General features: G+C 45.0%; 1 protein-coding gene across 3 annotated transcripts in view; it reads left to right on the forward strand.

The window, feature by feature from the left end:
* Positions 1 to 27,598, forward strand: part of RBM46 (RNA binding motif protein 46) — a 144,609-nt gene that overhangs the window by 1,272 nt on the left and 115,739 nt on the right. Inside the window, exon 2 of one of the 3 annotated variants that reach the window (XM_033936296.1) lies at positions 21,284 to 21,422. The exons of 1 other annotated variant lie outside the window; for it this stretch is intronic. The gene's annotated coding sequence lies outside the window, so the exon portion shown is untranslated. The remainder of the gene's footprint in view (positions 1 to 21,283; positions 21,423 to 27,598) is intronic. One more of the 3 variants, XM_033937180.1, reaches the window with a different exon arrangement.

Here is a 27,598-nt window from a genome sequence, read left to right on the forward strand (position 1 = left end):
CAATGAGAACTTATTATTTGGGAAAAAAAATATAAAATGTTTGTAAACTAATACTAGAACTGAAACTTACCAGCTTCCATCCTTAGTACTAATTGAAATGCTGCTGTTTTTATCATGTGCTAGAAATATGCTGCTTTTTTTAATTCCAATAGAAAGTATAAGCTATCAGGAAATGGTCTGAGGCAAAGAAGCGAAGAAACTGGAATAAGAATAACTCCCTCCTTTATAAAGCTGGCCGCGCTATCAACAGCGCTGACGCTCATAGAATTCTTTCGAGCGTCAGAGCTGTTACTACCGGGACCGGTGCGGCTTTGTAAAGGAGAAACCATAGCGCCGGCCGCGGCAGTAACAGCCCAAACCTCAGGAATTCTATGAGTTTCGGAGCTCTTATCACTGTGACTAGCGCTAAAAACGCTAGCGCTGTTGGGGGGGGGGAGGAGGAGGTGTGGCCTAGATAGGAACAGACCAGAGGCATAGTTTGATAGTTATTATTGTTTTATATAATGTTGGATAGACCGAATTATGTGAGTTGTAAATGTTATATGATGGCTGCCAGTAACTGTTTTTAGGCATAGTATCAATGATTTTCTGGCAGGCAGGTCAAGCTACCTTACAGGCTAAAAGCTAAGGACCCATTTTACAAAGCTGTTGTAGCAAGTCCTAGTGCAGGGGTGCCCACACTTTTTTTTGGCTTGCAACCTACTTTTAAAATGACAAAGTCAAAATGATCTACCAACAATAAAATATAAAAAAAAACATAAAGCACACTGAATGCAGAGAAAATGTTAATTATCATTTGCATTTGGTTTTTTTTTCCAGAGGTCAAGGCAGATGACTTTAAAATATGCCCTCGGTAACAATGTCACCTCAGTAACAACTATACAAAAATAGACAAATATATCCCCTCCCCTTTTACTAAACCACATAGCTTTTTAGCGCAGGGAGCTGTGCTGAATGCCCTTCGTAGCTCCTGATGCTCATAGGCGCCTTGCGCTAAAAACTACTATCACGGTTTAGTAAAAGGGGGCCATAGTGCAAAAAATGGACAGCAGATATAAATTCTGAAAATGGACACATTTTGATCACTAAATTGAAAATAAAATCATTTTTCCTACCTTTTTGTCTGGTGATTTCATAAGTCTCTGGTTGCACTTCTTTCTTCTGTAAAGCCAATATTTATTTATTTCTGCCTTTCTTTCTCTCTCCCCCTGCCCCCCCACCCAAGCCATTGCGCTGATTGCTCCACTTCTCCGATTCTTTCCCCACCCCCACCTCCAAGCCACCACGCTGATTTCTCCCTGCTGCTTCCCCGAGCCAGGCCTGGCGCATACAAGTGCTGGGCCCACAAGACTTCACCTCCGACTTCAATTCTAACGTCGGGCAGGAAATTCCAGGCCAGCCAGGCAGCGATTGGCTGGCCCAGAACTTCCTCTCAGATGTCAGAATTGATGTCAGAGGTGAAGTCTTGTGAGTCGGTGCTTGTATGCGCCAGGCCTGGCTCAGGAAAGCAGCAGGGAGAAAAAAAATCGCAAAGGCAACGCAATCGACTCGTGTTGCCTTTGCGATTTACTGGTTGATCACGATCGACCATTTGGGCACAGCTGTCCTAGTGTATGGGCTGCATCACATTTAAGAACATAAGAATAGCCTTAATGAGTCGGCCCAATGGTCCATCTAGCCCACTATCCCATCTTCATGGTGATCAATCCAGGTCACATGTACCTGGGCTCACTACTGTGGCTTTGTAAAAGGGTCCCTAAGAAAAGAAAGACGATTATACACTGGTCAACAAGAATTTTGCTACTGGAGTTCTGTCACCTGTACATTAACAAGGGCCACATGCTGACTCTCTAAATCTGAAAACGATTTTTGTCTATCACATCCTGTTTTTAAGTTATGTGTCAGTTTGTGTTTATATCATTTTTGTCAATAACACTACCGTGAAGCGTTGGTATTTTACTGTTTCTGTAATACAATATTGCATTTTAAGACAGTTCATTGATCACTATACTAGTAATTTGAAAGTTTATACTAAAAATGTGATTGTGCTGCTTTTTCTACCTGTGAATTTTTATATTTTGTTTGTTTTTGTCTAAGATATAATTTATTATGAATAGATGAGGTTGTGTTAACCATCCTGATAATTTCTGTTATGTCTGCGGACAATTTATTGCACAAAATCAGCGAAAGAATCTGTCCAGCAGACTTCAATGTGCATACAAGCATTATTTTGGCTGTAAAATTGGTGACCAAGATAAAGCGTGGGCACCTTATGTGTTCTGCACTCTGCTATTCCGGATTAACACAGTGGCTGAATGGGAAACGGAAGAAGATGCCTTTTGCTGTACCCATGGTGTGGCATGAACCAACAAATCATCACTCAGACAAAAATGACAAAATTGCTGGATTCACAATGGTGTATCCTGATTGTCCGTCGGCAATTAAACCCGTTCCTCATGACTCGGAGAATCCAGTTCCAATTTTTCCTTCCACATCTGTAGTACAATGTGCCGAAAGTTCAGATGAAGAATGTGCCTTTGCTGCTGTGGAGGAGTTGTATGAACCTGAAATGAATGAAAACCAACCTCACCTGCTAACTCAAGAAGTTCTTAATGATCTGGTTAGAGACTTGTCACTGTCAAAGGAGAAAGCAGAATTTTTTCCGTGATCGTCACACCATCCTGGCTTCCTTTTACCAAATGGCAGGAAACATTTGTTTCTGTACTGATATTAATGGTCTCATGCGTGAACTGGAATATGAACATGTTTCTGATGAGTGGAGACTATGCATTGATTTAAGCAAAGAAAGCCTTAAAGCGGTACTTTTACAAAATAGAAAACCAGAAACCATCTGTTCTGTTGCTCATGTAGTTAGGTTGAAGGAAACATACGAGGCGATGGAGGCACTTTTAAAACTCACATGCTATGCAGATCGCCAATGGAAACTCTGGTAATCTCAAAGTTGTCACTCCTGGATCTGCAGCTGGGGTACACCAAATACATGTGCTTCTTGTGTCTTTGGAACAGTCATGATGATGACAACCACTACAGGCGCAAACTGGCCAAACCGAGATGAATCTGTACCTGGTAGATGAAGCACCTGCCGTTAGTACATCGTGAGAAAATCTGTCACAGATCAGAGAATAATGGTGAGCTTGTAGAGAACATGCTAACAGCATATCAGCTAATGGATGCCAGAATTGTCACTTAAAATGCACTTCTTAGATTCTCACCTCGACTTCTTCCCACCCAATCTTGGTGATGTCAGCGATGAGCACGGGGAAAGATTTCATCAAAATATCAAGGTGATGGAAAGCAGATACCAGGGAAAGTTCAATCCCAGTATGATGGGAGACTATTGTTGGTTCTTGCAAAGAGAGACAAATGTACAGTTCAAGTGTAAAAGCAAGTGTCTCAAACATTTCTGAACATGCTGATGTCACTTTTGTGTGCGTTAAGAGAGGCATAAATATATTGCTGTAACATGTCTCCTTATTGTCTTCATGTTTGTTTCCAGAGTAAATTCCTTAACACAAGTTTGAGACACAGTTCATACTCGCAATTACATAGAAACATAGAAACATAGAAATAGACGGCAGATAAGGGCCCACGGCCCATCTAGTCTGCCCACCTTAATGTCCCTCCCCTACCTTTGCCCTGTGAATAGATCCCATGTGCCGATCCCATTTGGCCTTAAAATCAGGCACGCTGCTGGCCTCAATCACCTGTAGTGGAAGACTATTCCAGCGATCAACCACTCTTTCAGTGAAAAAGAATTTCCTGGTGTCACCTCGTAGTTTCCCACCCCTGATTTTCAACGGATGCCCTCTTGTTGTCGTGGGACCCTTGAAAAAGAAGATATCTTCCTCCGCCTCGATGCGGCCCGTAAGATACTTGAACGTCTCGATCATGTCCCCCCTCTCTCTGCGCTCCTCGAGCGAGTATAGCTGTAATTTGTCAAGCCGTTTTTCGTATGGTAGATCCTTGAGTCCCGAGACCATCCGGGTGGCCATTCTTTGCACCGACTCCAGTCTCAGCACATCCTTGTGATAATGCGGCCTCCAGAATTGCACACAGTATTCCAGGTGGGGCCTCACCATGGATCTATACAATGGCATAATGACTTCCGACTTACGACTGACGAAACCCCTTCGTATGCAGCCCATGATTTGTCTTGCCTTGGACGAAGCCTGCTCCACTTGATTGACAGACTTCATGTCCTCACTGACGATTACCCCCAAGTCTCGTTCTGCTACCGTTTTTGCTAGGATCTCGCCATTAAGGGTATAAGACTTGCATGGATTCTGGCTGCCCAGGTGCATAACTTTGCATTTTTTGGCATTGAAATTGAGTTGCCATGTCCTAGACCATCGCTCCAGTAGGAGTAGGTCGTGCATCATGTTGTCGGGCACTGAATCTTCGTCTGTTGTGCATTTGCCCACTACATTACTCAGTTTGGCGTCATCGGCGAATAATGTTATTTTACCTCGAAGCCCTTCTGCCAAGTCTCTTATAAAGATGTTGAATAGGATTGGGCCCAAGACTGAGCCCTGTGGTACTCCACTAATCACCTCCGTCATTTCGGAGGGGGTTCCGTTCACCACCACCCTTTGGAGCCTACCTCCAAGCCAGCTCCCAACCCATTTAGTCAATGTGTTACCTAATCCTATAGAACTCATCTTGCTCAGTAACCTGCGGTGTGGTACGCTATCGAATGCTTTGCTAAAGTCCAGGTACACGATGTCCAGGGACTCCCCAATATCCAGCTTCCCCGTTACCCAGTCAAAGAAGCTGATCAGGTTGGATTGGCAGGATCTCCCCTTAGTAAATCCATGTTGTCGGGGATCCCGTAGATTCTCCTCATCCAGGATCTTATCTAATTGGTGTTTGATTAGAGTTTCCATTAGTTTGCTCACTATCGATGTTAGACTCACTGGTCTGTAGTTTGCTGTCTCCATCTTTGAGCCTTTCTTGTGGAGTGGAATGACGTTAGCCGTCCTCCAGTCCAACGGGACGCTGCCTGTACTAAGGGAGAGGTTGAAGAGCAAACTTTTTAAAAAATCAGTAACGAGTATCTCAGAAACCTGACATGCTAGCTGAATTTCAATTACAGATCTGTAATCAGCATCATTAAATTAACTAAAAACACTTCTTAGTTCTCAGTAGCAATGAAAAACTTTTTTTTTGTTGACCAGTGTTATGTAATATAGTAGCAAAGGCTACCCTAAACATTACATTAAAAAATCCATGCACATTGGAGAGCAAATAATCAACCAGAAAACATGCATTCCTCCAGTTCACTAACTAATATCCTACAACAGACAAACAACTGCAGCTTCAAAAAAAAGGGGTCCTTTTGCTAAGGTGCGCTAAACCGATTTAGCGTGCCTTAGAAAAAGGACCCCATAATCTTTGTGTGCCCTTGAATTTTTTTTTTTTAATATAAATATGACATTCCTAAATATTGGAAGGATATCATTCTACAACTTAAGGCAGTGTATCTCAAACTGTATGCCTCCTGAGATTTCAGGTGTGCCGTGGTACACTGGGGGTGAGGAGAGGCACTGGCGCAAGCTGATTGCCTAGGGATGTGCCTCTCGTTGCGAGAGGCACATCCTGTATCAGTGGGTGCCAGCACCTATCCTTCTCTCTGGCCCTCGTCCCTTCTGGCACCCTCTACTGGCGTCTCAGGGCCTGGCTGGAGGGCCTTCACATACACGTGGACATCGACATGATGATGTCAAGCATGAGTGTGATGTCATCACAGTGATATCCACACACTTCCGGGTGCCTTGAGACACAGTCACTACCTTTAATGTGCGGCGGCTTGAGAGGGCAAGAAAGAAAAAAAAATCTGAGCATTAGGTGAGCTTGTAATGAGCTCTAGTAGGAACTGAATTAGGAATTGGTAGTGTAGGTTTAAATGGCCATTTTTCTGAATGGAGAAGAGTAAATAGCGGAGTGCCACAGGGTTCTGTACTGGAATTGGTGTTGTTTAACATATTTAGAAATGATCTGGAATGACAAGTGAGGTAATTAAATTTACAGATGACGCAAAATTATTCAGTTGTCCAATCATATGTGGACTATGAAAAATTGCAGGAAAAACTTAGGAAATTGGAAGACTGGATATTCAAATAGGAGATGAAACTTATGTGTACAAATGCAACATGTGAAGCACATGGAGAAGAATAATACAAATCTTAGTTCCAATGTAATAGGTATCAACCCACTTGTCCAGAATATCTCCCCATGGCTGTGAGCCATATGTAGAAGGAATCCTCTCCGGATTTTTTCTGTGACCTTTCTACTTCACCAGGAGCTGTACTGCCACCTGCAGTTTTTCTCTTGTGTGAGCCAGAAGGAAGCGCTCTGCTCTCATTAAGAAGGATATGGCGATACTCGAGAGGGTCCAGAAAAGAGCGACACGATTTATAAAGGGTATGGAAAACCTTTCATATGCTGAGAGATTAGAGAAACTGGGGCTCTTTTCCCTGGAAAAGTGGAGACTTAGAGACAAGATCATGAAAGGCATAGAGAAAGTGGAGAGGGACAGATTCTTCAAACTTTCGAAAACTACAAAAATGAGAAGGCATTTGGAAAAATTAAAAGGGGACAGATTCAGAACCAATGCTAGGAAGTTCTTCTTCACTCAAAGGGTGGACACCTGGAATGCGCTTCCAGAGGGTGTGATAGGACAGAGTATGGTATTGGGGTTCAAGAAGGGATTAGATAATTTCCTGAAGGAAAAAGGGATAGAAGGGTATATAGATAGAGGAGTACTATGCAGGTCCTGGACCTGACGGGCCGCCACGTGAGCGGACTGCTGGGCATGATGGACCTCTGGTCTGACCCAGTAAAGGCAATGCTTATGTTCTTATTTTATTTGGTGTGCTCAATTTTTCTTTGGTGTTTTAGTGCTTGGAGTTTATCGTTTTTAGTGTCAGCTTTGCCTGCGAAGAGAAGCAGCAGCCTGAAGTTTGCAGCTAACACACCGATCCCTGGTGGTACCTATTAGCCAGCCTGTACAAGTATTTTGAAGCTTGGGGCCTTCCCTATTCACCTTCCCTCACCTGCTTAGCAGGGGTTTGAGCGCAGGCTATTGAACATCCATAGGAGTCTTGGTGGTGTCTTGCAGGGTGCCTGCTACATTTTTTCACTTCCCCCTTCTGGTAGCGTATCTGTTGCTGGCAGCCTGAAGATCAGGATTGAAGAATAATTTTTAGCACGAGGGAGTGATTCTTCTCCTTTCCAGCTACTATAAAGAGCTGAGGCAGGCTGCAGTGAGTAAGGCTGTTTACAACCTCTGAGATGAATCAGAGGGGTGGGGGGGGGGGCAAAATATCCTAAATTTGCTGGGTTTTTTGTTAACAAGTCCAGATTTTTTTTTACAATTTGTGGTGCAGAAATGTTGACGGTGGCCATCTTGGATTTTTAGCAATCTTTTATTTAAAAGTTCCCTGCACTTCTAAACTAAATTTTTTTGACTCAGAACTGGTTAGGATGGAGTCCTTGGGCTTTTATATCCCAGATTCATGCCAGGATTGTACCTCTTCTTTTAGGCATGTTTGTATTCCTAAGAGCCGCAAGCAGGAAATATTTCCAAAAGGCAGGAGGAGTTCTAAACTCATCCTACTGCTACGACGCCATCTTGTCTCTCATGAAATTGAGTTTTTTATAGAAAGCTTTTCAGGAGAGCTGTGCTCCTGCGCAGTCCAGTTGCTCGTTGGATTGCCTCGTCGAGACATAACCTCTTAGCGCATCTGCTTCTCAGTCTGCTGCTGTTCGAAACTCAGGAGACCTGTTTGCAGGACATACTAATAATGATTTTGCTCTGGATGATCCTCCTGTGGCAGGGGATGTACTCTGACACTTTGGATTCTGTTTTGCCTCCAGAACCTGGGGACAACTCCACGGTTCTGTGTTTATTTCAGTCTGCTGCCTTACCAGATCTTGGAGTCTTTGCATGAATTTAGACACAGCCAGCTCCTTCTACCTCCTGCTCCCTCATGTATCGAGTGAGGGTTCAGTCCTCTGCGTTTCCCTGGCATCCAAACATTAATGTCTTGATTTCAGAGCAGTGGGATTCTCCTGAAGGATCTCTTAAAGTAGTAAGACCCATGTCGAGGCTATATCCTATGGCACAGAAGTGTCAGCAGCTTTTTAGTCAGCCTAAAGTGGATTCCTTTGTTGCATCGATTATCAAGTGCACCTCCTTTCCGAGTGAAGGTGGTGTGGTGCTCAAGGATATGCAGGACCACCAAGTGGATGTAGTTCTCAGGAGACTTTTCTAGACAGTGGCTTTGGAAGTCAAAGCTGCCTTGGCAGCATCCTTTGTCTCTTATGCTTGTCCAGCTGTGCACTTTGGAGAGTGAGGGAGATGAACCTACCCCTCAGCTACTTTTATCTGGTGTGGATTATAACTGATGCTCTGTATGACATTTTATGTATCCTGGGTAAGGCGTGTTTGCTTATTCAATTTCTGCAAGTAGAATACTCTGGATAAGATAGTGGGCTGATGATTCTACCTCTAAAGCAGTGGTCTCAAACTCAAACCCTTTGCAGGGCCACATTTTGGATTTGTAGGTACTTGGAAGGCCTCAGAAAAAATAGTTAATGTCTTATTAAAGAAATGCCAATTTTGCATGAGGTAAAACTCTTTATAGTTTATAAATCTTTCCTTTTGGCTAAGTCTTAATAATAATAATATTGTAATTTACAGTGAAAGAGACATATGATCAAGAAACTGTTTTATTTTACTTTTGTGATTATGATAAACATACTGAAGGCCTCAAAATAGTACCTGGTGGGCTCACATGTGGCCCCCAGGCCGTGAGTTTGAGACTACTGCTCTAAAGCTACCCTGGCCAGACTCCCTTTTAAGGGGCAGCTGCTATTTGGAAAAGGCCTGGATGATCTCATGAACTGCATGGTGGCCAGTTGCCCCAAGACCCTGAATGGTATTAGATCCAGAACCTCGAGATGCTTAGGGTGCTCTAATTTTCATGGCTCCAGATGCTTTCATCAGTGTTCCAGTTCCACATTGCAGAGATTCTCCCAGTGCTATAGGTAGAGGTTTTTCGGATCCAAGTGTAACCAGGCCTCCGCTTCCTGTGCTACTCCACCCACCAAGAAATTGCAATGCTGCCAAGCCAAGGGAGGTCCCTCTTCATATTAGGGGCAGACTTTCAGTGTTTCTGCAGGCCTGGGTTTAGATTTAGTCTGACCATTGGGTTCTGGACATTATTCGGTCCGGCTACAAGCTACCCAGATTTTAATGGATTGGTTTGTGGACTATCCCACAGGACACCCAGAAAAGGTGATCAAGGTACAAGCTTGATATTTAGGCCGTAGAGCCTGTGCCACCTGAAAGACTCAGGCTTGGGGAGATACTCCATATTCTTTTATTGTGCTAAAGAAAAGCTCCGACAATTGGAACCATTCTGGACCTTGCTCACATAAATACAGTGCTCAGAGATCTGCGCTTTCGCATGGAGATGGTTCTATCTGTAATGGGATAGTGACCCCGGGAGAGTTCTAGCTTCTCCAGATTTGATGGAGGCCTACTTGCATATCCGTATTTTCTCAGACCACAGAAAATTTCTCAGATTTCATGTCCTGGAAAATAATTATCAATTTTTAGCTTTATCCTTTGGCCTCATGACAGCTCCTTACACCTTCATTAAAGTGATGGTTGTGGTAGCAGCTGAATTGCGCCAGAAGGGGCTGCAAATGCATCCCTACCTGGATGACTGGCAGATCAGAGTCCCCTCGTCTGAGGGTTGAAGCTCAACGGATCAGGTGATCCAAGACCTGGAGGATGTGGGTCAGATTGTAAATTACCAAAAGAGCAATTTGATGCCGACTCAATTCCTGGAGTACTTGGAAGTCTTGTTTGACATGGCTATTGGCCGTGTCTTATCTTCCAGAGGCACGCAGACAGAAGCTGTGCACTCAGATTTCTTGTCTCTTGAACAAGTTGGCTCCGTTGGATTTGTACTATCTTCAATCCTGGGGTCCATGGCAGCCACAATAGATGTGGTGCTTTGGGTGAGAGCCCACATGCATCCTCCAGCATGCGTTACTCTCACACTAGTCTCCACAGGTGGGCGCATTACAGAAGTTTCTATCGCTGGAGGCGCAAGCCAGCATGAATTGGTGGTTCCGTCCTCGGTCCCTCTCCAAGGGCATGCCTTTTCGAATTGCTTCCTGGGTGGTCGTAACAACAAATGCTAGTTTCCTAGGCAGGAGAACTCATTGCAGCTATCGTCTGATTCAGGGGAATTGGATGCCCTCTCAGAGGAGGTGGTCAAACAGGCTAGAACTGCCTGTCATTTGGTTGGTTCTGGTGAAATTGCAGAAGACTCTTGAAGGTCTAGTTGTCAGTCTTCTCTGAGAATGCAAAAGCAGTGGCATATGTCAATCGCCAGGGAGGCACCAAGAGTGCATCTCTGTCTAGAAGCCTGCTTGCTGTTCCACTGGGCGGAGCATGATCTTCAGGCACTATTGGCAGTGCATGTCACAGGTGTGGACAATGTTCAGGGCAACTTCCTCAGCAGTCAGACTGGCAAGTGGATGCCGTCGACAGCAGCGTTTCAGGCCATTCAGCACTGGGGTCATCCTCACTTTGACCTCATGGTTACAGGATAAAACAAGAAGCAGACAGATTCTACAGTTGAAGATTTGAGCCCGGAAGCGAGGGTCTAGATGCTCTAGTCTAGCTGAGGCCTCAGGGCCTACTTTGATACATCTTTCCTCCTTGGCCCATGAGAGGCTGGATCATTCAAAGGATTGCAAGTCATCAGAGAGAGATGGCGGCTCCAGATTGGTCGTGCAGATCTTCAGTGTCTTTGAACAGGCCACGGCCTCCGATTGAAGGTGCATCATGACCTCCTTTTGCAGAGTCCAGTATGTATGGAGGATCTAGATTACTTTGCTCTTAAGGCATGGCAATCGAATACGAAGCATTAGAGCCCAAAGGATATTCAGAAGTAGTCATTGCCACACTTCTCAGGACTAAAAAGTCGACAACAGTTTCTGCCTACCCTAAAGTGTGAAAGACTTTCCAGCATTGGTGTGCTCAAGAATATGTAGAGCCGTTTTCAGCTCTTGATACTGGTGTTGGCTTTTCTTCAAGATGGCATTGACAAGGGCCTCACTGTGGCTATATGCAGGAAACGAAGATGGGCAAATGAGGCTTAACGTGGATAAGTGTAAGATGATGCATGTCTGTAACAAAAATCTTATACATGAATAAGGGCTGAAGGATCCTTAAGATCATCTTTATCTAACCAACTTTCAGTCCCTTCATTAAGAATTATTGGCACTAGACGTAAAGACATGTTTTCAGTGGTAGCCCCCTCATTATGGAACTCTCTCCCAAATTTTATTAAAAATGAAAAGGATCTTGTCTCTTTTAAAAAATTGTTAAAAACCTACTTGTTTCAAGATGCATTTGACTTATGAAATGATCTTTTTTTAAACTCATATGTTTTTAAGATTCTCTTCTCCTTTTCTTTCTTTTGTTTTCCTTTTTTTTTTTTTTTTTTTTTTTTTTCTCCCCTATTTATACCTATTGTACTCTCCCCTCTATGTAAATTTTAACAAACAATGCAACTGTAACTTTCCCCTTCCTTCCTTCTCAATCATGTTTGTCTCAATTTGTTTTGTCAACTGTCCAAAGTAGTAAAATTGTATGTATTACCACAATCTGCTGGTTTTTAAATTGTACATCGCTTAGAAATTTGTAATAAGCGATACATCAAATGTAAATAAACTTGAAACTTGAAACTTGAACTTGAAAGAGCCCGCGGTTGGAGAGTGTCACAACGCGGGCAGGACTCGGTTGGGTAGTCGGAGCCCAGGCACTGTATACACCAACGGTGGGGGTCGGTAATAGAAATCACCCGACCACACTGAGTGCACTTTTTAAACTCGGTAACAGGCCAGGACATAAGGAAAAATTCCAGCCGCGGCTGGACGGAAACCCGGGGTCCCCCGGGCCGCACAAATGAAAAATCAAAAATACAATTTTTTTTTTTTTTTTTTTTGACGCGCTGCACAGTGACTCACACGAACAAAACAAGCCACGGTGCAAGAAGGCACTTAGATTCGACGCAGAGCTGAGAGACAGGGCTTTCTGGCTCTGCGGTAAACTAAGAACTGAGGCCATGTTGAGGAGATGCGCGCCCTGACTCAGGCGGGAAGGCACATGTGCATGCGCGGTGCAGCACTAGCAAACTTTGAAGATCTTCAATCAAGTTTTGTTTGAAAAGCTGTCCGCAATGGGGCTCCATGGATGATGCCACTCACATGTCAAGAATATCTGCCTGCTGTCCCTGGATAACACCTGTTTCGGTAAGTAACTGTGCTGTCCGGTGCAGTACTCGGAGAGACCACCCAGGAAATAAACTTGGGAGTACTGGTCTACAAGTCAATGAAGCCGTCTGCGGAATGCATGGCGGCAGCAAAAAGGGCGAACAGAATGCTAGGAATGATTAAGAAGGGGATCACAAACAGATTAGAGGTTATCATGCCGCTGTACCGGGCCTTGGTACGCCCCCACCTGGAATACTGCATCCAGCACTGGTCGCTGTACACAAAGGAGGACACAGTACTACTCAAAAGGGTACAGAGAAGCAGTGGCGTACCTAGGGTATGTGGCACCCGGGGCCCATCATTTTTTGACACCCCCCCCCCATGTAAAAAAATATTTTTTGTAATGACCATGAAATGGAATAAATGGTCAGAATAGAAACAGGCAGTGAAAATTTTCTTATATTCCAAACATAACATAACATAAATTATGTCTGAATTGTCATGACATCAGAAGTACATATGGAGTAGTTGCAGGTGATGCTTGGGACAGTTCTGATTGTGTTAGTTCGGTTTTATGTGTTTTTTTGAATAGAAGGGTTTTTATTTCTTTTTGAAGGTTTTGCAGTCTGTGGTCGATGTCAATTGGTTGTAGAGTTGGGGGTCGAGTGTTGCAGCTCGAATGGCTAGGAGGTTGTCGAACAGTTTTTTTCCTTTTGACGTTTTTGGTTGGAGGGTGTGTGAATGGTGCGTGAGTTCTCCTATGTCTGTTTGAAGTGGATTGAATTATTTAGCTGAAGAAATTAGTTACCCCCTCATCCCACACACATTAATTCTCTTCCATTTTTGTTCCTATTATAAAAAACACTGATAAGTTCCCAGAAAAAAAATACATTAAAATAAGAAGTGAAAACAAAGGCCCCTACAGATGAGAACATAACATAAGAATAGCCTAACTGGGTCAGACCAATGGTCCATCATGCCCAGTAGCCCATTCTCATGGTAGCCAATCCAGGACACTAATACCTGGTCAAAACCCAAAGAGTAGCAACATTCCATGCTACCGATCCAGGGCAAGCAGACACTTCCCCCATGTCTTAATAACAGATTATGGACTTTTCCTCCAGGAATTTGTCCAAATCTTTCTTAAAACCAGCTACACTATCTGCTTTTACCATAACTTCTGGCCACTTCATTTTTAAGTTTAGATCTTTCCTTTCAAACAGAGACCTTGCTAGATGTCAAATACAGCACAAGGTAACTTCACATGGACTTAGCTGTGCAGGAAATGTGAATCTCCTCATACACCCACCATATAGTGCAAAAATGTGCAAAGGTCTGTTTTTTTCTTTCGATCACTACATAGCCTAATGCCACACAAGCAGCGCTGTTACAAACATATTCTGTAGGTCAATGCTAAGGATAACAAAGTTTCCTTCCTTGGACCAGAAGGAGATACTGATAAACCACTGGAAGAGATCCCAACACAACACCCAAAGACCCACTCAGTGTGTGAACCAATTGAGTGGAGTGGACTAACTGGGGGGTGGAAATGGGCCTGGAGTTTGCTCAGCAGAATTTCCCAGACCACCTCTTCCTCTCAACACATTGACACGCTGCCACCACCACCACTAGAAACACCTCACTGGGTAGGCCAGCTATGCTATAAACTTTATAAAACACATTATTATATTTTCTTATAAAGCACATATTTTAACTGAACTCTCTGACATCCTCAGCCTTTCCATTCACAAAAATAGAAGGAAGAAAAGTTCCCATTTCCTGCTGTTTCATGTCCCCGGCCTATACAATATTTTTTTTCTGCAGACCCTTCAAAAGTCTGACCAAATCCTCGTTTCACTTGCATTATAAAGTACTGAGGATGCCATCTCTCCCCAATCCCAGGTCCTAAAGTCTAAGACAGTAGCGCAAACTAATGCTGCCAGATTCAGGAAAAAAAATTTCGATTCGATTCAGCCTATTGAATTGGTTTTTTCAATTCGATTTTCCTGCCCAGTTGGGTGATTTTTTTCAAAACTCCTGGTGGGTTTTATAGCTTTTTCACCCCCTTTGGCTTCTCCTAACCACACTGGCGCTGTGGTGTAAATAAAATAAAGAAACAAAAAGGACTTTTCCTCTCTCTGTTAAATCCTAGCTCACGTTTGCAGTCCAACACCAGCTCTGTCAGGATACACATTTCAAATCTGACATATTATAATCACAAAACAGAAAATAAAATTAATTTTTCTACCTTTTGTTGTCTGGTTATATTTCAAATCTTGTTGGTCCAAGGCTCTGGTTTTCTTCTGATAACTTGCTTGCCAGGGTCTCCATCTTTCTTCTTTCTGCGTGCTAACCATCCATCTGCCAACTCTGTCCTCCCTTTCCATTTTCCTTCCCTCCCCAGGAAGTCTGGTATCTTTCCTTTTTTTCATCTCCCTCCACAGATCCACCTTTTCTTAACTACCCTTTCATCCGGCATCTCTCCCTCCTTCCCCACCACCCCAGAGTCCACCATCTCTTCCTTTCTTTTCCCAATTACCCTCCTATCCAGTATCTCTATCCCTCCTCCACACCATCCCTTGTGTCCAATTTCTCTCCCTTTCAGTTCCTTTCCTCCCTAAATCTCATGGTCCATCATTTCTATCCCTCTCCTCTATTTTCAGACCCATTATTTCTTCATCCCCCCCCCAAAGTTTGGCATATGCATGTCTCTTTGAACACCCCCTTCCCTCCGTGTACTTCTAAACCAGGGTCCCCCCCCAAAGGCCTGTCCCCCCTTAAAGGTCTGCCTGTCCCCCTTTGAAGGCCTGTCCCATCCCCTTGTAGGCCTGTCCCCCTCTTGAAGGCCTCTCCCTCCCCCTTGTAGGCCTGTCCCCCCACCTTGAAGACCTGCCTGCCTGTCCCCCCCTTGAAGGCCGGTCCCCCCCTTGAAGGTCTGCACCCCCCCCAAAGGCCTGCACCCCCCTGAAGGCCTGCCCTCCCCTTGAAGGCCTGCACCCCCCTTGAAGGCCTGTCCCACCCCCTTGTAGGCCTGCCCACCCCCTTGTAGACCTGTCCCCCCTTGTAGACCTGTCCCCCCTTGAAGGCCTGCCTGCCTGTCACCCCCCCTCCCCCTTGAATGCCTGCCTGCCTGCCTGCCCACCCGCCCCACCCTGAAGGACCGCTCGCCCCCCTGGCCTCCCCGCACCACCTATGAAGCAGCACTACCTATGCTACCGGCCTTGCCGTTCAGTCCCCACCACCCCCGAAGGACCGCTCGCCCCACTGACCTTCCTGCACCACCTATGAAGCAGCCGCAGCAGGATCGCGACGTCAGCTATCCCTGCGCTGCTTAGGCACTGCTTCCTGCGCCGCGTTCCCGCCCCTCCTCTGACGTCAGAGGAGGGGCGGGACCGCGGCGCAGGAAGCAGCGCCCAAGCAGCTCAGGGATAGCTGACCTCGCGATCCTGCTGCTTGCTGCTTCACAGGTGGTGCAGGAAGGTCAGTGGGGCGAGCGATCCTTCGGGGGTGTGGGGGGACTGAACGGCAAGGCCGGGAGCACCCCTTCAGGGCTGGCACCCGGGGCGGACCGCCCCTCCCGCCCCCCCCTTGGTACGCCACTGCAGAGAAGAGCAACTAAAATGGTTAAGGGGCTGGAGGAGTTGCCGTACAGTGAGAGATTAGAGAAACTGGGCCTGTTCTTCCTTGAAAAGAGGAGACTGAGAGGGGACATGATTGAAACATTCAAGATAATGAAGGGAATAGACTTAGAAGATAAAGACAGGTTGTTCACTCTAAGGTAGAGAGAACGAGATGGCACTCTTTAAAGTTAAAAGGAGATAGATTCCGTACAAACGTAAAGAAGTTCTTCACCCAGAGAGTGGTGGAAAACTGGAACGCTCTTCCGGAGGCTGTTATAGGGAAAAACACCCTCTAGGGATTCAAGATAAAGTTAGACAAGTTCCTGCTGAACCAGAACGTACGCTGGTAAGGCCAGACTCAGTTAGGGCCCTGGGCTTTGACCTAAGGGTCACGGTGGGAGCGGACTGCTGAGCATGATGAACCACTGGTCTGACGGCAATTCTTATGTTCTTATAAGTAGCAGGGCTCTTAATTACAAACTTACACTGGCCAGATTTCTGAAAGGTGCTCTCTGTATCAGACCAACGTTCCCTTTGTGGGACCTTTAATGTAGTTCTGCGAGGTTTCACTAAAGCTCTATTTGAGCTGCTGGAAGAAGCATCCCTCTTGGGACGTGACGTCAAAAGGTGTTTTTTCTAGTAGCTATGACCTCAGTGAGATGAGTCTTGGAGCTCCGGGCTTTCTTGTAGAGAGTCTTTCCTTAAAATCTTGGAGACTCGCGTCTCTCTACGGCACTGTTCCTTCTTTTCTGCTGAAGGTGGTTTCAGCATTTCCTGTTAATCAGGAAGTCCGCTCACCTGTATTCCACTGATTTTAATAAACAGGACCACATTTTGAAAAAGTGAGAAGAGTACATCTTCGTTATGTGGAAGTTTCCAAATTTAGACTCATCTGTGCTGACTCATTTGACTAAGCGAGGTGTGCCCAGTTCCAAGGCCACGATTTCCAGATAAGGCCATTTTGTCAGCCTACATTATCTGTGGGAAACAGTCCCCTGTTTCTGTTAAGGCACATTTAACTAGAAGTGTAGCTTCGCCATGGAGCAGAGACTAGGGCAGTTTCTCCAGCGCAGATTTGTAGAGCTGCGACTTGGTCCACTCTACCCACATTTGCAAAGTTTTACAGGGTGGATGTTTCAGCAAGAGAGGACTCTGCCTTTGGTTCCTCAGTGTTACGGGCCGATGCAGTCAGCCTGCCCTCAATTTCTGGGACTACTTTTGTATGTCTCGCTTGTCCAGAATGACACACCTATTGCAATGGAAAAAGAGATTGTTCTTACCTTGACAATATATTTTCCAGTAGATTGGTGTATCATTCTGGACCCCTACCCTGTCCTTTCTGTGCCTACCTACTCTCATTATGTTTGTCCTTCTCCAGGTATGTCAGTGAGCCCTTTGGGCCCTGAAGAATACTGTTTAATGTTTTTAGCATCTACAGGGGTACTATCTGAGTTCCTTTGATGCTTCTGTTGACTGTTACTTGTTCATTGATTGTTCGTGTGCTGTGTTCAAGCAGAACGGTTTCTTGGTTTGGGAAGTTTCCCATTTTCTTTTCACATAATTTTGATGGAGCTCTTGGGTACTAACTGCAAGTGACAATAGAGCTCCCGGTAAAGTAGGAGGGTCACAGAAAAAATGCAGAGTGAATTCCTTCTGCATATGGCTCACAGCCTTAGGGAGATAACCCGCTTGTCCAGAATGAGACTCCTATCTACTGGAAAAGATAATATTAAGGTAAGAACATTTTGTATTTTTTGCTCCATAAGACACACTCCCCCCCCCAAAGTGGGTGGAAATATCTGTGCGTCTTATAGAGTGACTATAACAATTTTTACACCACTACCCCCTGATACCTTTTTAAATTATGGTGGTCCAGTGGTGTATCGGCAGGAGCGAGCTTTCTGTGCTCCTGCCTCTCCCTTGCTGGATGGCTGTCTCGTTTCTTGTGGCCAGTGGCGCACAAGGCAGGAATGAGTTTTTTGCGCTCCAGCCTTGCCCTGCTCTGCTCCCTGAATGGCTGCCATCAGTTCTCGTGAGTTTTTTTTCTTGGTTTTCCTCCTCTAATCCTAGGTGCGTCTTATGGTCAGGTGCATTTTATAGTGCAAAAAATACAGTAATTTCTTTTTATTGATGCTAGGATCCACCTTAGGAGTCGGCAGGAAAAAGATCTGGTTTGTTTTTTTCCCATAGAGTGATACAGAGGTATTATATCATTGGTCTTATTTACAATCCTTTTCCTAATATATCCTAGCATCCCGGATGGATTACTCCAAATGCCAGAATAGTCAAAATTAAAATGAACTTGATAGGTGCGAGACATAAGGAAGCCCCGAAACCAAATCTAATACTGCTCCTCTAATGCCAATAGCATCTAAACATTGTAACAGTTTTCCATGGTCCACTAAATCAAATGCAGAACTTGTATCAAATTGCATGATCAAGGCATTTGAGGCCCTTACTGAACAAAAAATGTAGATTGTCCAAAATAGCCACAATTACTGTTTCCGTACTAAACAAAGGTCTGAAACCTAACTGAGATTCATGCAAAAGAGAAAATTGATCGAGATATTCTATGGAATAGATGCAACTGGAATGTAGTTAATTATTCTAAAGATTCTTTATGATTTTTTGGAATTGGAGTTATTTTAATATGACCATTATTGGTAAAAAATTTTCCATTCTTTAAATTATCAGTTAAATAATTCAACAAGCTTAGTTTAAAATCTAATAGAGCTGTCTTCATAACTTCTGGTGGACAAGAATCCAAAACATAGTAAGATCTAACATACTTGTTATATAGTTTGGTATAATTATTCCAATCTAAATCATGAAAAGAGCTCCAAATCATGTCCACTTGAACAGCATTTCCTTGCATATTGTCGGGCAAATATATAAGCTGATTATTATGTTATGTGAGTTTTTGGCAAAGTGTTGGTAAACTCTATTTCTGCCTGCAGGATGCTCTGGATCAGACAGTGGGCTGGTGATTCCACTCAAGGCCAATTTGACTGTACTTCCCTGTTTGGCAAGGGCCTAGATGACCTCATGAATTTTGTGGTGGACCATTGCCCTAAGACCCTGCCTACTAGCAGACCTAGGACCTCTAGAGGTTCGGATTACTCTAATTTTTGCGGCTCCCAGCATTCCCTCCCCTATGTGAGTGCCACGTCGCAGAGATTTTCCCAGGGCTCTCGGCCCAGGTATACCAGCTACATGCGATACCAGCTGTCCGTCTCCCATGCTGCACCCTCTGCCAAAAAGACGCAATGACATCAGGTTGAGGGAAGCCCTTCTACAAATTGAGGGCACACTCAGCATTCCTGCTTGCCTGGGTTCGCATTTCATCTGACTAGTTGGTCTTGAGACATTATTCGGTCAGGCTACAAGCTGGAATTTGCCTGGCCTTTGACAGATTGGCTTGTGGACTCATCCTGATGTTGCTAGATTTCTGAATGGGACTCTTCACATCAGACTGCAGGTTAAGCCATTGTTCCCTTTCTGGGACCTCAACCTCGTGCTGTCTAGCTTCACCAAGGCTCCCTTTGAGCACCTTAGGGATGCTTCCCTCTTGGTCTTGATGCTAAAGACCGTATTTCTGGTTGCTATTACCTCAGCACGACATATCTCAGAATGCCAGGTGATGCATATTGGTAACAAAAATCTTATACACGAATACAGGATGTCTGATGTACTTGGAGAGAATACCCAGGAAAGAAACTTGGGAGTACTGGTCGACAAGTCGATGAAGCCGTCTGCGCAATGCGAGGCGGCAGCGAAAAGGGCAAACAGAATGCTAGGCATGATTAAGAAGGGGATCACGAACAGATGGGAGAAGGTTATCATGCCACTGTTCCGGGCCATGGTATGCCCTCACCTGGAATACTATGTCCAGCACTGGTCGCCGTACATGAAGAAGGACACGGTACTATTCGAAAGGGTCTAGAGAAGAGCGACTTAAATGGTTAAGGGGCTGGAAGAGTTGCCGTATAGTGAGAGATTAGAGAAACTGGGCCTCTTCTCCCTTGAAAAGAGGAGACTGAGAGGAGACATGATCAAAACATTCAAGATAATGAAGGGAATAGACTTGGTAGATAAGACAGATTATTCACTCTTTCCAAGGTAGAGAGAACAAGAGGGCACTCTCTAAAGTTAAAAGGGGATAGATTCTGTACAAACGTAAGGAAGTTCTTCTTCACCCAGAGAGTGGTGGAAAGCTGGAACGCTCTTCCTGAGGCTGTTACAGGAGAAAACACCCTCCAGGGATTCAAGACAAAGTTAGACAAGTTCCTGCTAAACCGGAATGTACGCAGGTGTGGGGCTAGTTTTAGGGCAGTGGTCTTTGACCAAGGGGCTGCCGCATGAGCGGACTGCAGGGTACGATGGACCACTGGTCTGACCCAGCAGCGGTAATTCATATGTTCTTATGAAAGAGAGAGAGAACTATGACATGGTCTTCCCTACACATTCACTAAATTCTTACGTGTGCATGTGGTGGTGCAAGAGGATTCCAGTTTTGGATCCTCAGTACTGAAAGCAGGCTTATGCTGTCACTTGGGATTTCAGGGACTGCTTAGGTATGTCCCTAAGGTTCAGCACAGTATTCTTATTGCACTGGAAAAAGAGATTAGGTTCTTACCTTGATAATAATTTTTTCCAGTAGATAGGAATGGTTTGCTGAATTCTTCTCCCCCCCCACCACTCTTTTTTTGCCTTATACTTCATGGTCCTCTCCATAGCCAAGACATCTCTTACAGTTGGATTATGGTTTCAGAATCGGTTAGTAAATAGAATTTAAAGAGATAATTGAACTCCAGTAATGTTCAAGGTGTTGCTTTTATTTGATGTGTGTTATTGTTCAGTAGTATTGTTTGTTCATTTACTCATTACAGTTTTATTATTGACTGTTATAGTGTTATGAGTAGATCAGTTTCCATTGTCCCTCCTATCTCTGTCTAAAGTTTTTGCATGCTTTTGAATGAACTGAAGGGCGCAGCAGGCTTCTGGGACAAGGAGGTTTCAAAAGCTATAACTTGACATCTTTCTGCAGTATACTCACAAGAATGGAAGGAGTACTCTAAGGTTCAGCATACCATTCCTATCTATTGGAAAATATATTATCAAGGTAAGAACCTAATCTCTTAATTTCACATGCCTATGTGAAATTCATCTGGAATTTAATGCAGTGGGGGGTTGAACTTTTGTTTCAACAGTATATCAGAATCTTGAAGATAACCAAATAGTTATGTTTCAACTCGCAGTTTGTAGGTACTGTTTCACATTGCAGTTTCTGGTTCTGAATGTTTTGTTGATGCAGATCAGTGGAGGTTTTTTCTTTTATTGTCTAGGAGGAGGTCCTGTCAAGATTGAGCTCAAATGAGAAGCTTCTATTAATGTACATTTCTCCAAGCAAATAAAATAAAAGTAAATGAAGAAAAGAAACTTGAAATAAAGCTAAGGACTGGTGTATCGCTACAGACTGGGGAAGTATGTAAACATTTAAGACATAAATAAGTGTATTTTTAACCTAATTTGCAGGAGCCTGGTATGAACAAAGCATGCTCTAACCCTGCACTAAGTTGCAAATTGCATTTTGAATTGCATTTTTTGGAAAGCAGAATTACAAATGTACCAGTGTGTAAAAACTTTACAAGGCAACATGGGGGAATTTCTATAAATGGCGCTCAGAATTTGGTGCTGAATGGTATTCTATAATAGGTATGCCTGGATTAGAATGCTTTATAGAATAGAGCGTAGCACCGGGATTCACGCTTTACTTTTGGGTGCTAGGAGTTAACACCAACTGAAACTAGGTATAAATCCTGGTGTGTAAGTTGGATGTGGATTCCCTGAATTCTATAATGCTGCATGCATTTTAAGGGAACACCCCTGACCCGCCCATTCCCTCTCCCATGGCCTTGGCTCCTATGGAGATCCAGATAGAAATTTGCTGTTCTATAATAAGAATGGAGGAGTAGGCTAGTGGTTAGTATAGTGGCCTGCAAACCTGGGGAACTGCAGTTTAGCCAATAATATACGCAGGATACAGAGAGATCAATCTAAATACTATCACTAATACCCCTCTGTGTTAAATATAATACTTTAAAGTAGAGACCGGTGGTGAGTGTTCTTTTTCTACACTTGTCTCTGACTAGTCAATACTTTTTCTATATACTACGAGGGGAGTGGCCTCAGATCCCCGTGCGCTGTCAGTCAGTTAACTATACAGCCGCACTAGAAAGGGAAACAACCTCATCGGCCCTTCTCCCCCTCCTGCCTGGTGTTCTGTTAAATGTGTTAAATCTATAGTTTATCCCAAGACAAGTAGGCAGCATATTTTCACATGTGGGTGACGTCATCCATGGAGCCCCCGATACAGACAGCTTTAAAAGTGTATCTCCAATTTAAGAAAGTTAACAAACTGCCTGCATGCGCGAGTGCCTTCCCGCTTGACGTAGTACCTCAGTTCTTTTCCGCAAAGCTAAGTTGTGCTTTTATTTTATTTATCATTTATTTATTTAAAAATTTATATACCGCATAAAAACTATGGGGTTCATAATCGAAAGAGAAAAACGTCCAAAACCGGCCTAAGTCGGCACTTGGACGAACATTTCTCAAAAACGTCCAAGTGCCAATAATAAGAACGGGTTTTGGACGTTTTTCTAAACGACTTAGGCCTTCATAGTGCCACTCAACGTCCAAAGCTAAACGGGGCGTTTTGGGAGGTGTGTCGAGGGCGGGAGTTGGGTGGGACATGGGCCGGCTTAGACAGTCGTACAGCATGTAAAACCAAAAGTTTTACAACAGAGCTTAGACGGAACTTGGATGTAAAACACGGTCTAAGTCACAAAAACCCACCTAAACTCACCAGATAAGCACTTCAAACTAGAGAGTTGCGCGGGGACAGAAATCCCACCCGTCCCCGCCAAAGTCCCACCCGTCCCCGTGAGGAATCCCACCCGTCCCCGTGAGGAATCCCCTCCGTCCCCGCCCGTCCCTATAAACTTCAGAAATAGTTATTTCATTTAATTATGCTACTGAATTAAAGGCTCTGGTTGAAACCCATTTACAAATAAGCAAAAAGGCTTTATTAATTTGGAAATATTAATTGGGAAGAATACATGCTATGTAAACGGGTTTCTACCAGAGCCTCTAATGTTTATAAATTTTTATCAACACAACTAATATACTACTTTATCCTGAAGCAAAAAAAAAAAAAAGAAATAGAATTCTTTTCCTACCTTTGTTGCCTGGTTTCTGCTTTCCTGTTGTTTTCATTCAATTCCTTCCATCCACAGTCTCTCTTCCTTCTGCGTCTTCCATTTGCTCTGTTACTGTGCCTCTCCCTTTCTCCCCCCTTCCAAATTGGTCTGGCACCCATCTTCTTCCCTCCGCTCCCCCCATAGTCTGGCATCTGTCTTCTTCCCTGCCAGCGTTTTCTCCCCACTCTCTCTTCCCCATTTCCTTTCAGCTTCCTTCTCCCCCCCCCATCTTCCCCATGTCCTGTCAGCGTCCTTCTCCCCCCTCTGTCTTCCCCATGTCCTTTCAGCGTCCTTCTCCCTCTCTGTCTTCCCCATGGCCTTTCAGCGTCCTTCTCCACCCCACCCACCCCCCCCCGTCTTCCCATGTCCTTTCAGCGTCCTTCTCCACCCCTTTGTCTTACCCATGTGCTTTCAGTGTCCTTCTCCCCCCCGTCTTCCCCATGTCCTTTCAGCGTCCTTCTCCCCCCCATCTTCCCCATGCCTTTCAGCATCCTTCTCCACCCCTTTGTCTTCCCCAGTGCTTTCAGCATCCTTCTCCCCCCTCCTCTCCCGCCCCGGGTGCAGCACAGCTGGCCAGGTCCCCTTACTTTTGTGGCGCTTCCCCGACCGACCGACCGACAACAGCCCCGGTCCGACAAACCTCCCTGCCCTTAACCGCGAATCTAAATTACCTTCTTACAGCTGCTGTAAGAAGGTAATTTAGATTCGCGGCTACAGGGCAGGGAGGTTTGTCGGACCGGGGCTGTTGTCGGTCGGTCGGGGAAGCGCCACAAAAGTAAGGGGACCTGGCCGGCTGTGCTGCACCCGGGGCGGACCACCCCCCTCCCTTGGTAGCCACTCGAGCCGCGAGGCTACTCTCCTTCTCCTTACCTGCCCTGCCTGCAGCACAGAGCCGAACGGAAGTGTTCCCGACATCAGCGCTGACGTCGGGAAGACTTCCGTTCGGCTCTGTGCTGCAAGCAGAGCAAGTAGGGAGAAGAAGAGCCACGCGACTGAGTACATCCAGCCCCGCAGGAACCCCGCGACCCTCGGAGGCGTCCCTACGGGATCCCCGCGACACTAGGGGGCGTCCCCATGGGATGCCCGCGGGTCCCGCGGGATTCCCGTCGTCCCCGTTCCCGTGCAGCTCTCTACTTCAAACACATAACACTGACCCCCACACACCACCCCATACAAAATTTTATTTACAACTCTAAATTTCAGCCTCCAGAGCATCATCATCTGGCCGCATGGCATAGGAAAGCCTAGTCGTCCAGCCCGGAGGCAGCTTAAGTCATCTTGGGGGTGGGTTAGGGACCCATAGAGAAGAGGACCCATGCCCATAAGCCCCTGTAATCACTGCATTGATACTTAAACATGTGCACTGCCCTATACACCCCCAAAACCCTTTTTTACTGGCGCATAAGTGGCTCCTGAAGCCATAAGGGCTATTGGGGTGGTAGATAAGTGGGTCTAGGGGATTCTGGAGGTGGTTTGGGGGGCTCACCGTGACCTATAAGGGAGCTGTAGGGAGGAGAAGCCATGGCACACTTTTTGTGAAGTTCACAGCAGTGGCATGTCTGGGTGTTCAATCCATCACTTTGCAGACCCCTCCCACGTCCAACAGGGCTTGTTCTAGGCGTTTTGGACTTGGACAGAAAGTTGGACAGAAATGTGGTATAAAGATGGACGATTTAGAAGCTTGGACGATCAGATCGCCAGGACGTATAATTAGACGATTTTCGAAAGTAAAAAAAAGTTGGACATCTCTTTCGAAAACATGTCTTAGGGTCTTTTTAACTTTGAACGACTTGCGAGATGTACATAAATGGACTTAGACGTCCCTTTCGATTATGCCCCTCTATGCGGTTTACAAAATTACATGCATACATAATTAAAAATACTAAAACATGATTCGACAGAACAAACACAATAAAACATTAACAGTATCATTATTAAAACCTTTTTCAAATTCATCCTACAAGATGGTTAGACAAAATCCCATAACAACATATACAGGACGGTAACGCTTCAATAACAAATAGCATTAGCACATGAAGGCATCTATAATATGCTAAGTACGCATGCGCACTCTTATCCCGTGTTCCCTGAATCCTGATCTGTCGGGATGTGGCTGGCAGAGTGCGCATGCGCGCCAGAGAAGCCTCTCTGCTCTCCACCTCGCGCGGCTACAGAAACGGCCCCACACTCGCGGCTTCAGGCTCACTCCCTTGCCGCCCCTTCCCGCGATCCGACTGGCTCACTTACTCCCTTGCCTCCCCCCCTTCCCTTCCTGCGGTCCCGACAAACCTGCGACTCCAGCAGCGTCTGCCGTACTGTACACACGCTGCTTCGGGACCTTCTACTGCCCTGATTTACTCTGGCACTTCCCTGATGACATCATCAGAGACGCGGCAGAGCAAGGTCTTGGACATCATCATTGATTCCACATTGTCCTTCAATGACCATCTCCAATCCTTGGTAAAAAAATGCTTTTTCAGCCTTCACATGCTGAGGAAAGTTAGATCCTGCTTCCATCAAAAACATTTTACCCTCCTTGTCCAATCCATCATCCTCTCTAGACTGGACTATTGCAACTCTATCTACTTAAGCCTAACTAAGAAAAACCTCCACAGACTCCAACGGATTCAGAATGCCGCGGCCAAGCTCTTCTTCGCTAAAAGTAAATTTGACCATGTCTCCCCGCTCCTGGTCAAGCTCCACTGGCTTCCGATAATCGCCAAGGCCCACTATAAATGCGCCTGTTTAACTTTCAAAATCCTATATGGTATCCTCCCTCCCTTTATCCCTCTTTCTTGGAATTCCTCAAACCCTAATATCACCAGATCCTCCCACAAATTAAAACTATCCTTCCCCTCGCTAAAAGGCATTTCCCACACAGGAAAGCTAGGGACCTCCCTCCACTTCAAAATCACTGAGCTCTGGAACAACCTTATCTCCCCTCTTCGGAACTTGAGCTCTCTCCAAGTTTTCTGCAAACATCTGAAAACCTGGCTTTTCTCAAAAAATGTAAGCCTCCCTCCAACTTAGGAATCAAGGAAACTCTTATATCTTGGCATCCCAAGTTCTCTAAATTTTCTTCACACTTCTACCTCTAACCCTCTGTTGTAGTTCCTTCCTATTTCTCCTACTGTAAACCGCGTCGAGCTCTACGAACGTGGAGATGATGCGGTATACAAACCTAAGGATTAGATTAGATTAGAGACAAACAGAAAAAAAGACACACAGAGAAGGACAGGGGGCTACAGAGTCAGATTAAAAGAGACAGACACCAAAACAAAGACAGACAGACATACAGCGGCCAAGGAGAGAGAAAGAGACAGAAAGAAAGACAGACACACAAATCTATTCTAGCACCCGTTAATATAATGGGCTTAAAGACTAGTTAATAAATAATTGTGTTTTCAACATTTTCTTAAAATTCAGTCTGCCATCACAAAATCGTAGAATACCAGGCAACGCATTCCAAAGCTTGGCACCTGCTACAGTCAGCATTTTTTGCCCCAATTTTATTTTTTCAGTTTCTATAATTCTCAGGGCATTGGCCTTTGACCTAAGGGCCGCTGTGGGAGTGGACTGCTAGGCACGATGGACCGCTGGCAATTCTAAAAATAAAAAAAAGTAGACACTTCCCCGCCCCCTTTTCTCCTTGTGTGCTTCGGCCTGCGAGGCCCTTTCATTTTTCTCAGTCACTGAGTTTAATTTGGCTGAGGCGCTTTTTCCGTTAATGTCCCGGCCGTTAACAGGTTTAAAAAAAAAGTGCTGCAGGTGCCAGTGGCCAATTTCCATCACTGACTCTCACAGTTGGTACTTACAGTGCCTTGGCCCGGAACACCGTGTAGATTCTTGAGTGCGGTGTTCTACCCTGCAGAAATGTTCCATCAAGAGCCAGAGACTTCAAGAAGAAAAACTGTTTGACTGCATGGACACGGAGAAGACACCACAGCCTTCAGCATCGAAGACATTGTCACCGGTGTCGGGAGACATCACATCATCTGGTAAGCCAGCTAAGAAGCCGCCAGCTTCCCAACAAGTCTCGCAGGTCACTCTTACATCAAGTCCCTCGATGACCAAGCGATGACCTCTCTTGCGTCTTGCCTCCCCTACATCGAGGTGTGCATCCTCTTCCAGGTCACCCTCTCCGAGGCAAGATGTGGCATCGATGGTACAGGCAGAAAGGCCAATGGTACCGGTGCTTTCATTCTGCAAAAAGCTCAATGCATTGTTCCACGTGAGTGATATGTTTAAACTCTTTACACAATATTGCCAATCTATCACAGCTGAAGATTATATATATAATCTTCTAATTTAATAGTAAAGTGCTCAGATCACTTAACCTTTAATTAGATGATAACACCTAACTGTGGTTATTATAGGGACCATCATTGCCCAGCAGGAAGC

The sequence above is a fragment of the Geotrypetes seraphini genome, chromosome 1, assembly GCF_902459505.1.
Source record: "Geotrypetes seraphini chromosome 1, aGeoSer1.1, whole genome shotgun sequence".
In the NCBI taxonomy this organism is placed as follows: Eukaryota; Metazoa; Chordata; class Amphibia; order Gymnophiona; family Dermophiidae; genus Geotrypetes; species Geotrypetes seraphini.